This window comes from Ochlerotatus camptorhynchus, unplaced genomic scaffold (assembly GCF_037179485.1).
Source record: "Ochlerotatus camptorhynchus isolate MF236.1 unplaced genomic scaffold, CSIRO-AGI_Acam_v1.1 ptg000062l, whole genome shotgun sequence".
NCBI classification, from domain to species: Eukaryota; Metazoa; Arthropoda; class Insecta; order Diptera; family Culicidae; genus Ochlerotatus; species Ochlerotatus camptorhynchus.
The window spans coordinates 9,484,912-9,497,976 of NW_027040552.1; the positions used below are offsets into that span (position 1 = coordinate 9,484,912).

Here is a 13,065-nt window from a genome sequence, read left to right on the forward strand (position 1 = left end):
AACACGATATGACAACCATCCATTGCAAAGGAAAGGATAATGTAGAGGCAGATGCATTATCAAGAAGTGTTGCTGCCATCTCAACTGAGACTGAATCCTCGTGGTATACTTCCCTACGTCGGAAGTTCTGCAGAACCCCGATCAGTATGTGGACTTTAGAGTCTCAGACGGTAAACCTTTGAAATTCGTGTCCGCTAAAGACTCTCTTTGTGACAAGCGATATGAGTGGAAGATGGTACCTTCACCCGAAAGTCACTTGGAGATTTTGCAGGCCAATCACGATGATGCCATGCACCTTGGCTACGATAAAACTCTAACCAGAATCCGCCAACGATTCTACTGGCCAAAAATGGCCAAAAGATCAGTCGAGCCACTTCTTCCAGCGTTCAGCAGTCATCCCGGTCCTGTGTATGATAATGAAGAAGGGGTCTTCCAAACCGTCATCGCAGGCAAGTATACACACATTTGGAATACTTCTCCTCCAGTAATGTCCATCGCTTCTAGCTGCCACACTCCAACCGAAGCTATTGAAATTGTTGAAACATCTCTGACCGAAGCTGTTGCAACAAGCGTCGTTTCACCCAGCATGCCAACATACCATCTAGCGTCGCATCTCGAAGTGCCCATCGCAACGAAGCGTGTTTCAGATCGCATGTTTTCTGTGTACTACCAGAATGTCAGGGGTTTGCGCACAAAAATTGCTCAGCTGCGTTTGCTGTTGTCCAGTTGTGATTATGACGTACTTGTCTTTACGGAAACATGGCTCCGTGCAGTTATTGATAGCTGTGAAATCTCGTCTGATTACGTTTTTTTCCGTTGTGATCGCAATGAATTGACCAGTTGCCATTGTGGAGTGCTGATTGCGGTTAAGAACACACTGGAGTGTGAATCTGTTTCGATGGCTAACTGTAATGAACTAGAACAAATCGCAGTTTGCATAAAGTCACAACTTCGTTCGCTTTACGTAGTTGCTATCTATCTCCCACCTAATTCGAGTACCGAGATCTATACTGCTCATGCTAATGCAGTGCAACTTGTTGCAGATCGTCTATCGGAGTCTGACATAATCTTGTCGGTTGGCGATTTCAACCTTCCTAATTTGCGATGGCATCTTGACGAGGACATTAATGGATTCATTCCTTCGATTGTATCTACTGATACTGAGTTGAACTTTACAGAAGCAATGTTTGCCAACGGGTTGAGACAGATTAATAGTTTCGTCAACACAAATGGCAGACTGCTGGACCTTGTTTTTACCAATCTACCGGAATATCTTGACCTGATTGCACCATCTTCTCCGCTGTTGCCTATAGATAACCATCACACACCAGTTATTTTACTACTTGACGAGAGTGACGCACCAACACTACTTGACGATCATGATCAGTGTTTCAAATTTGACTATTCGGCATGCGACTTTGACTTGTTGAACTCTACTTTTATGGATATTGAGTGGGAACGATTATCGAATAATGGTACGGTAGATCAGATGCTATCAGCTTTTTACGAATCTCTCTCAGAAGTTATCAACCGTCATGTACCTCGAAAAAGACAATCGATATCTGTTTTCAACCAACCGTGGTGGATTCCTGAGCTACGTAACCTTCGTAACAATGTACGTAAGATGCGCAACCGATATTTCCTTACAAAAACTGGGTCTGACAAAGCTAGACTCCGTGAGCTTGAGTTGGAGTACAAAGTCATTCTTTCTGCAACACATGAAAACTATTTGCTCAGTATTCAGTCAACCGTCAAGCAAAATCCTTCACGCTTCTGGGACTTCATCAAGAAACGGAAAGCTGGAAATAGAATCCCAGGCTCAGTCAACTTCGATGAAACTACTTCTCGGTCAAGCTCAGAAGCAGCCAATCTTTTTGCTACATTCTTCGAAAGCGTGTTTAGTAAAGCATCACCCGTGCAACGTCAAACCCATAACATTAATCTACCGTGTATACAGTTTTCTCCAGACGAAGTACAGAAAGTTCTCGATGAGCTTGATTCAAAGAAAGGACCCGGAACAGACAGCTTGCCTCCTGTGTTTTTGAAGAACTGCGCCGCTACGCTGGCGACGCCCATCGCTGCTGTTTTCAACCGTTCGCTCCAAGACAGAACGTTCCCAAATGCATGGAAAATGGCGTCCATAGTACCGATCCATAAATCCGGAAACTACAAGTGTGTCACCAATTATCGAGGTGTATCCATACTTTGTAGTCTCAGTAAGGTATTTGAGAAACTAATCCACACCGTTTTGTACAGAGCTGCTGCACCGATCATCTCCAACAGTCAGCACGGCTTTATGAAGCATCGTTCAACAACATCGAACTTAATGTGTTATGTATCAGCGATATCCCGTAGCTTAGAATCGAAGCAACAAGTGGATTCGGTTTATGTTGATTTTGCGAAAGCGTTTGATACAGTACCGCACAATCTCATCGCTGCCAAAATGAACCACATTGGATTTCCGACATGGATCACTGAATGGCTCTATTCATACCTGTCTAATCGCAATGCTTTCGTGATGGTGAATTCCGCACGCTCCAGGACTTTCAACAAACCATCTGGCGTGCCACAAGGCAGTGTTCTCGGTCCTCTTATTTTTATCATTTATGTTAATGACCTGTGTGACATGCTCTCATCATCCAAACTTTCTTTTGCCGATGATCTAAAATTTTTCCGTGTGATTTTCTCTCCCACTGACTGTGTCGCGTTGCAAGAAGATATACATCGTGTGATAGTCTGGTGCGGTGACAACGGCATGCGCGTAAACAGCAAAAAGTGCAAAATAATATCCTTCACTCGCTGCAACAACGTTATTCACCATCAATATTACATGGGGCCGGATTCTCTAGAACATGCAATTTCAATCTGTGATCTAGGTATAACGATCGATTCGAAGCTAAGGTTTAACGAACACATAAACATCGTAACTGCTAAAGCATATACTGTGCTTGGTTTTATTCGTCGTCATGCTTCTGGTTTCACCGATGTTTATTGTCTCAAGACGCTATTCTGCTCGCTGGTTCGCAGCATTTTAGAATATGCTTCCCCGGTTTGGTCTCCATTTTACGTTAAGCATATCCTTGCGGTTGAAAGGATTCAGAAAAGTTTTATAATGTTTGCATTGCATCAGCTCCCCTGGAATGATCCAGTCAATCTTCCAAGTTATCCCGACCGATGCAAGCTGATTGATTTAGAATCCCTCTCTGCCAGGCGTCTCAAATTGCAACGACTGTTTATCTTTGACCTCATAACAGGAAACGTGGACTGTCCTGAACTTCTGGAACTGATTCCATGGAATACTCCTCCTCGACGATTCCGTAATTCCCCGTTACTTGCAATTCCATTTCACAGAACGAACTTTGGATTCAATAATTGTTTTAATTCTTGTTTGCGTTCTTTTAATGATGTTTGTAGCGAGTTTGATTTTATTTTGACCAAACATGTGTTTAGTGCTAGAATAAGCCTTAATATTAGGTTTTAAGTAATATTAAATTAGGTTTTAAGTAATGAGTCTGTACGACGTAGTCGAAGATGGTGATCAAATAAATAAAAGAAGAATCATACCTTATTGAAGTAACATGGAATATGTTCGAAATTGTGGGACATGTCAAGTAGGAGAAGGACCCTCCGTTCCAGTTACTCCATCTATCTGAGAAATGCGTGTGTCAGATCATCCTTGGCAGATTATTTCTGTCCGGCTGTTTAGTACATGGGCATTACTCCAACCCTTGCGGAGCATTGAAAGTTTACACCTCTGTTCCACTTTAAAAGACCTGTGGTTTTATCGAAATACAACCCCAGAAATAATTATCACCGATAACGGTGCTGACTCGGGAATTCAAAAGTTTGTTGGATAAGTTTGGAATCCAACAACCTGACCGGGATTGACCTTCAGAGAATCAGTGCAAGTTTAAAGATCTGCTCAAATCATTGATAAGATCGGTGGAGCTGGTATTCAAAAAAAAATCACTTCAATAGGGCTACTATCAAAAGTTCGTCGAATTATTCCTTTTTTTACGGTTCACGTAGATTATAGCTCATCATCAGATCTCGTTACTACCAATCCCTTAGATAGACGGTAAGCCTTCAACTGAGAGAAAGGCACCCAAATCATCGACGATAGAACCGTGCACTCATCCATTGGAAGTCAATAGGAAATCAATTCACCGGACGCGGATTTCACTCGGTTTCATATAAACCCTTAAGAATTAGGTCAACCGAAGTAGATAGTAAACGCACAATTAGGGATATTTGTAGAGATACGGTATAGATATAGGTTTATTTTAGATACTATCAGTAGTGTGGGTGAGAATAGTGACTGTGATAAGTGTGAAAGAGATTACATATTTCGAGGTCTATTTGGATTAGGTAAGAGCCGATAAAGCGTTGTTTGCCCTAGTCTGCGCTGAGAGAGCTAGCTGTGGTGTTTGACCGCAGATCAAAGCGGAGTAGAAAATCCTTTTGTTTCAATTCATTGGTGTGGGAGCTGCCACCCTGGCTTTGGTAGCATTGGAGCTCAGCACGGAAAACAAGATCGACGGAAAACAAATCAAAGAAAAAAAAGATAGAATATGAATCACTTAGGGAAATACTAAATCAGTTCAGGAAAGTTCGGAACCGCTTCGAATAGGACTGAAACATTTAAGAAATTACTGAATAATTTCAGAATGTTCTGAATCACTTCAGAAAAGTTTGTAATCCCTTCGAAAATTACTGAACCACTTTATAAATGATATCAATCACTTTCTAAAGTCCTACATAAATTCCAGCCTTGTTTTGAATCACTTGAGAAAGTACTGGACAACTTAGGAAAAGTTTAGTATCACTTGAGAATATGCTGAATCATTTCAGAAAAGTTGGGAATCATTTTGGATATTACATAATCACTTCATAAAATTTCAGAATAAGTTCGGAAAGTACTAAATCAGTTCATTAAATTTAAGAGTCACTTAAGAAAGTACTGAATCACTTCAAAAAAGTTCGGAATCATTTAATAAAGTACTGAACAGTGATGGCATTATCCTCACTCAAATGATTTTGTTTCGCTCTCAAGGGCTCCCAATATCACGCATGATATTGGAATAAAATATCAAGCATGATATTGTTTTACAAGCTCCTTTGATATTGCCAGACCATTCAGAACATGTAAAATTGCAGCCAAGAGTTGACTTACCACAAAAATGATTCCTTTGCACATCGTTTTCTTAGAAAGAGAAAGCATAGTTTGCTATCTTTCTTTACGCTTCACAGATGGTAGACACGAAGTTACTGCTGCCAGCAGTGATGGAAGTTTCGTTTTGTGTTCGGATGTACAGCAAAAATCTTGAAGCTCAAACTTAACACAGTTTGGTGAGAATTGTAGCCGGGGAGTTTTGTTAGCATGATATCATAGCAACCGTATCACAGCTTGTAATATCATCGTTTGCGTGTTGAGTTTTTGGTTTACGATACTCAAATGAGATTATGCACATTGGTGAGATTAGATCTTTTGATATTTTCACAACACTGGTACTGAATCATTCGATAAATGGGCCCAGAAACTGTACACCCAGATGCTGATGAAGCCTCATTGTTTACAAATGCTGATGGGCCCTATTCTATTGTTGATCCAGAAATGTTTCCTGCCGTCTTCGTCGAATTAGATGCTAGATTGTTGCTTCTTCCATGAAAAATATCCGGCCGTGGCGATTCAAAGTTGATCAAGGTTGATCAAAACAATTTGTATCCCTGCTTCCAGTTTGATCACATGAGCATTTTGTATGGTCGGTGGTTCTGAATATGGACAAACAGGCAGATGAATTCTATTCCTACTCTTTACTGTAATAAGCTTGGTGGCCAAGAAAAGAGACGTTTTGTTTCCAATGTTGGTGATGATTTAACCTCTGAAACCAAACATAGTGCGTCTCTGTCTCTTCAAAAACGTAGATGACATCCATGGCCGCTTACGCTTGGCGTGTTTAGTGTAGGTGACAGCATCACAGATCTCATTTTTCAGGAACACCTTCAGCACACCTCGTAAATCAAACCGGAGATACGTCAGACACCGCCACGGCGAGCCAGACGACGGATGGTGGTTATCTCGAAGAATTTGCGTTTGGTTCTGAATACGGCGATGAGTGTGCAAAATATTACGCAATTCCATCCTCCCTATTCACACGCGCCCGAGGATCGGAGGCGAATGCCACTTCGACTTGTTTCGTCTACTTACTACTCTCTGACGACTGTGCTGGGGAAGCAGCATATGCATGTAGGTAATTGGTGGATTTGTTAGTTAGTTCGACGCTTTTGGACAATGCTGAACATTTACCAGTTTTCAATAGTTTCTTCGACATTCGGATGCATTGTTATCAATGCGTAGTCATATTTCTGATCGATTGGTGATAAAATTATTGAAATTGGACCAGGGGTAGCTGAGTTATTAACGTTCAAAATCTTTCTTTATTTGTTACATGTTCCATTTTTGGTTTTCACAAAGTGTACCCCCATATAAAAATCAAAGACGTAGTCCTACGTAAAAAAAAAGTCCATGGAAAAAAACAAACGTCAGGTTCGATAACACGCACAGCCTACTCCGTATTCTCAACCAACCGTCTCCACCGGAGACGAACTAGCCCAGGGCTGAAAGTCTCCTTAATAAAACCCGTCTCCTGTCGCAACGAAAACTACATGTCAAAATACAAATTACAATTACATGCCAAAATGCAGATTCCTGATGTCGATAAAATCATGTGGATATCCTTGAAGCTCTTAAAAGTCCTTCAAAGTTTCTGCCATTTTCCTGAAGTTAATAAATCCACCTTGAAGTTCCCAAAATGAGCTTGTTCATGAAACTTTCCTTAAAATTGATGGCATTTCTTTTCATTCCACATAGTTTATTTAAAGTTCCTGTAATGTTTGTGAAGATAATGGAACCACCCTACGGACCCTTAATCATTCCTGTAATTAACAGAACTTTCTTGAAGCTTTCGCTATTTTCCTGATGATGTTACTATAATTGCCCTGAAATTAATGGAGCTGCCCTAAAGATCTTTAAGCATTCTTGAAGATCTTAGGGCTTCTGTGAATTTCTTGGATGAAGTTTTCGCAAATTTTCTTAAGTTTACTAAAGTTCTTTGAAAATCCTAAATTTTTTGGAACTTATTAAAGGTTCGTTGTAAAGAACATTTGAGAGCAGAATTTTGTTTATCAAACGTTTGTTTTTGAGTTTGGAGTATTTTAATCCACAATTAAAAGAGCAAATTGAATCTGGATGAAGAATGAACACTATTTTTCATAGACACCCTAGCTCAATTCAAGAAAATAGCTCTAAATCGGTCAATTTATAAGATACAAAAAAAAACTTTTCCAAAAAGTTGCATGAAATTAGCTCTACAAGGAACAACTTTGTAGAATACACTTTTTGTCTATAGTTTCACTTTAAGCTTCAAAACGTATCCTTCCACCTAAATCTACATTCTGTAGCACTGTGCATTGGTTTTTAGAAAATAAGGCAATACATTTTGGATTTGTTTGACCTATAATACCATCCTTTCTCGAAGTTCAAGTAGAAAACATTTCGTAGTATTGCTCCAAGTTCGAGTGGTAGGAAACGTCATTTAAACCTCTCAAATGATATGATGTGGTGTGGTGTTGTTACGATAACAATTCCAATCAGCCTTGCCAAACAAATATAAAACAATCCACCAGTTCCAAAGCGAAAGCGAAAGCATTCCAGCCAACCAGTGCATTTTCCCATAATTGAGAGTAAAACGAGTCAACTCGCATAACCTACTTCCCCAGGTTTAATATACTCAGCCTACACGTTCACAAAACATCCGAACACTTCCCGTTCCCTGGTTCCACGAGAGCAACCAGGCGACGAGAACAGAAATGTTTATAAATACCTGTAACTTGTCTTCAGCACATTTTTATACGAATTACCCAAAACATTAGTCAATCCACAATCCCGCTCCCCGCCTGCCCTCCGGGAACTACTTGCAGTTGGAAGAGGTATCGTTGTTTCAGACACGCCACACATAGCAGAAACAATATCTTACATGATACCCAAACGAGCACCAGGCGAGGAACACAATGATGACAACGATACGGGCTGTTCGTTGCTCTTCCACCACCCACCCCTTTCGAATCGTCGTGCTGCCAGACACCAGGTAGCTTCCTCTCCCTCTCGGAGGTCGTTTTCTTGTTCCAATTTTTTCATCCTCTCTCCTACTCTTTCACGTTGGATTGCCCATATCGGACAAGGACAGCAGCGTGGCCTTTCCTCTCCCACTGCTGATCCTTCACCTCCGCCATGTCACACATGGTGAGGTTTTTGTCTCCAGCGATTTATTTTGGAAAGATCATTAAGCAACTGATTTATTATCGGTCACCAAAAAGAGTCTTTTTTTTCCTCATCCTCTCCAAGCCTTCGGAGCTGGTTGCTCTATCCTCCTGTTAGACCTAACTTTGGCTACGGCTGCTGCAACTCGGTTACTAATAAAATGAAGAGGCTTCTGTCTCCCCCGAACAAACTCACACGCTTTTTTTTGTCATACCCTCGAATCTTTTTCGACTCACATGTACCCACACCACCGGGACACGATTCGAGAATCCAGTCGAAGAGGCGATCGAAGACAGGTACGACGACGACAACAACAACACGCTTGTTTCAATTCTGGGAAAATGTGAACACTCTTGGACGGAACAGATCCCAGAGACGGGCTGAGAAAGGGGGCGAAACATATGAAAATAAACAACAAAGAATAATATTCAAAATATAAATGAATAAAATTTTTAATTTATATCGTCGCTACCGAAACGGTTATTGATACTGTGCGAGCAGCGCGAGGGGACCCAGATGATGATGATGATGATGACGGTGAAAATAGATGTAGGATTGGTATCAGCGGAGAGCGATAGGGAAAGGGCAATGGGAGACACCTTTCTCATTAGTGCTGGAAACGAGGGCGGAGATTGATGGTTTCCCAGTTGGAAGCGGCTTCGATGGACAAGTAGGATTGGGGAAAATTCTTCAAGTGGGTTCGTCGCTTGTAATATTGAAGTCTCTCTGAAGGGATTGCCAAGAATTCCAATGCCACAAACAAATTCTTTGCTTAAAACTTCTTTGGATAACCTATGATCACACTTACAGCAGCACCTTGTTCCCACAGAACGTCTTCTTAACTTCACTTTGGCTACAGTGCATCAAATTTGCGCTCTAAAATGGTTGCGTGTTAACTCAGCATAACATTCCGATGGTAATCAAATTCAACAAATGGATTGCTGCCGGGTGCGTCGCTGCACGTCTTGAACGAGAAGCAGTTTTGCCAGCGAGCGTAGAAAAGTGGCATATTATTTTCATATTAGAAACATGGTAATAACAGCGGTTTGTTTTCGTTAGGGTTTTGGCGCCACATGTAAGCATCCAATTAGTAAGCTGAGGTGTGCTGAACGATGCATTTGCTTGCATAACACACGGCAGCTGAAAGCTAAAATGGGGCCCAACCAAGTGCCGATGAGGTGAGGCTTTAATTAGGCCCAAATTATGAACTTTTAACCTTAATCACCTGAGATGACGGATTTTTTTTTCTAGGGGTGCTCTGAATTCGATAATGGAGATTAAGATTCAAATGATTGTGGATTTCACTATAACTTCAAGGACATAATTTTAAGAGATACTGGTTTTGGTAAGCAAAATGTGCACTTCTGGACTGTATCGTCGCTGAAGCGCCTGACGTCATCGTTCCTCTTGACAATTTCCACCCTTCTTTGGATATATCTATCGAGAACCGATCTCAAATTTGTTTTGATGAAACCATGACTGCCACTCGGCTCAATTTTCGGAAGACCGATTTCCGTTTACTGAGACGTTCCTTGTCCCGGATCGACTGGAACGTGTTGAATGACCTTGATATCGATACAGCAATCGCTTGCTTTAATTGCCTTTTGCGCGACTGTGTTTGTGCTTCAGTACCGAAGTGCCTACCTCCAAGAAAACCACCTTGGTCTAACGCTACTCTCCGCAACCTGAAACGAGTGCGAGCTAGAGCTCTCCGCGCTCTCACTCATCGACAATGTACCCTTACCAAACGAAATTTTCCAATTGCCAGCAATGATTATCGCCACTACAACAAGCTTCTTTACAAGAGGTATGTAATTCATACTCAACACTGGGCTGCCGACAAAAATGTTTCTCGATAATGACGTAGCATTGACAACTGAGGACAAATGCAGCCTATTTGCAAGGCACTTCTTAAGCATCTTCTCGAATGACTCCCCATCGCAAGCAGAAATTGAGCGAGCCGTCCGTGATGTGCCAACCGACGCACAGTGGGAAAAAATCGACATAAAAGGAGCAAAATTCATTATCTCTTATCAGCGCTTATTTAACCATTGCAAATATAATTATTCTTATGAGAAAAATTTTCAGGAATCCAGTGGAAATAGTTTCGTCTTGTGCAGAATAGGGAAAGTTGGGGTTTTTGGAGCATTTTACTCAAATTTCTTAAGATTTTGTAAAAATGACTTAAATAATACCTCATTGTGATTAGTACACGTTCTGAAATATTGTCACTCTTGTAGAAAAACATCTAGAGAATCCATTAAAAATTGTTGTATACATCATCAGTCTGTGCAGACTATGCATATTAGTAAATTTTTCCCCTATTACCTAATTTTCGATATTTTTTAAAGGCAGTTGTCAGTGATAAGACAACCTGTCCAATGATAGTCCTTCTTGAACACCTTAGGGATCCAAAAAAAATATGTTTTAGATTACATAGAAAGGTAAGCTGATGTATGGAGCCATTTCCTAATTCTCCCCTATTTATGAAGCTAATTAGTAGTGCACACCATTATACGCGTTAGTGCCTGTCATACTATATCCTCGTGAACTGTATCACTGTAAAAATGACTGAGGAATCGAGTGGTGATGGTTTCATCTTGAGAAAATTTCAGTAAATTACTCATTTTGCCCAATTTCGCCCTTTTATTGAAGAAAACATTTCATGATATACTTTTATACGAATTTAGACCAGTTATTTAGATCGTTCTGGCACTTTCCCTCTGTAAAAATTGTGAGGAATTTAATAGTGATGATCTCATTTTGTGTTGACATCAGCTTATTACCCTTTTTTCCCGATTATCCCCTTTTATTTAATAAATCAATTAGTATTCGAATTCACGCATGTAATATTGAATACTCGTTTATTATATCATTGTAAATATGTATAAAACCATCAAAAATGCTTGTCTCATCTTGCGCACACTTTAGATAATTAAACATTTTGCCCGATTCTCTCATTTTATTGAAAAAAAAAGTAAAACCATACGATTATACGCCACATTCATATTAATCCCTCAAGCACTGTCCTACTGAAAAAATCTAATGGTGATAATCCCATCTTAAGTGAACCTCACATGCCGTAGAAATATCATTCAATAGCTTTATGTATCACATAGAATTAATTATTTCATAAGTTGCACAATCCGTGTTTCGCGTGTAGGGAAGCAAACAACAATCAATCAACTTTCTAAATATTAGCTTCTTTCTAATTCAGTTTCATTTGAACTGATTCTAGTAGGTAGTTTCTTACAGAGCATGTTCCTTACCGCTTATCTTTTTATCTATATCCCTCCAAACGACCATTTCTATGAACCAGTAAATAGAATAAGAATAAGTTATTTTTTGTCAATCAAGTCATAATATACTTACTCTTTTCTCAATAAATATACCACACTTCTGTTCATCAAAACTATACGCTTTATTTTGACTTGAAAACAATAGTTATGTATCCCACTAACTGGCAAAACGATATTTTTGTTCTTGAACTAAATGTGATAAATATCCTTTTACGTTTAGGTAAAAATGGGCAGTTGATGCAAATCGGAAACTGGATAACTTTAAAGAGTTGTGTATGGCCACAGAAGAGGCGTCATTGCTGCTCAAAACAACATTAAGTTTGAGTAAAAGACGTTAAGTTTTTTAAACCATTTTTTTTTCGGGAAATGGCTTCAACCATATAGAATTGTAACAACATATTGCGAAAGCATTATTCCAAAATTTTGTTCTCCAAACTGGGACGAGGGATATATTTCATCTAGATATACAGTTCGCGAATTAGTTACATGTGATCTAAAACGGATTCTGTAAATTAATTATGTGGCCGAGAAGGTTGAGAGCTTAAAGGAGCCCAAAAACTGCAGTTTGTAGATTACAGGTGGCCCAGATTCTGCAACCGGTTTCAGCCACAACAATCAAGCAAACATTTTATCCAAAGACGATTCTTTTTTAACTAAGCATTATATGAGCCTGCAATTACGCTCGAATAATGAAGATATTATTTGGGAAAATCCAAACCCACAATCACAGTCATTTTGTAGAGTTCGATCGATGAGCTGGATTAAGGAAAGTGACAAGTTATCGAAGAAATTTTTTAATGGTTTCTTCTTTGAGGTTGACGAAATTAACGCTAAACCAATCGTAGTTTCATTAAACGGCATTGAGTTGATGGTTTCAATTTCAGCCTTGTACTGGGTCTGAGTAGCCAACGCAATCGTTGCAATCGTGACACTCACGCATGCCAACTTTGCGCACTGGGTGCGGACGAACGATTAGGACCATCGTATTTTCACTCCCGCTTAAATTGTATGGAGTGGTTGATTCGGACAGTGGCAAAAAAATCGGTCCCAAGACACCCAGCCTTCACACATCCGGACGTGAAATCTAAAGCCAAATAGAACTCGAAGGGCATTTCAAGATGCACGTAAACCGCCCGAAAATTGGAGGTAGCGGATGTTCCAATAAGAAACATGACAAGAAGGCTACTCTTTGAGCCAGAAAAGTTTGCAGAAGTTCTTAATGTGGATGCTGATATGATGAGAAACCTGCGTTTGATAAGCTGTTTGGCCCTGTCAAACCAATTTTTGAACAAGGACAATATGTATATAGTAGGTTAGGTCGATATAGTAGTTCCACCGAAAAAGTAGTTGTAGTTGTAAATAGTAGTTTTAAGTAGTCTAGTTTTTCTAATTTCAAACAAACCAATCCCACCAATTCTCTTAACAGGCCTGATAGGACTAGGAACT

General features: G+C 40.0%; 1 protein-coding gene across 1 annotated transcript in view; it reads left to right on the forward strand.

The window, feature by feature from the left end:
- The window catches only part of LOC135717613 (transcription factor GATA-3-like), a 645,192-nt gene that overhangs the window by 422,495 nt on the left and 209,632 nt on the right, over positions 1-13,065 (forward strand). The gene's annotated exons all lie outside the window — the stretch shown is intronic.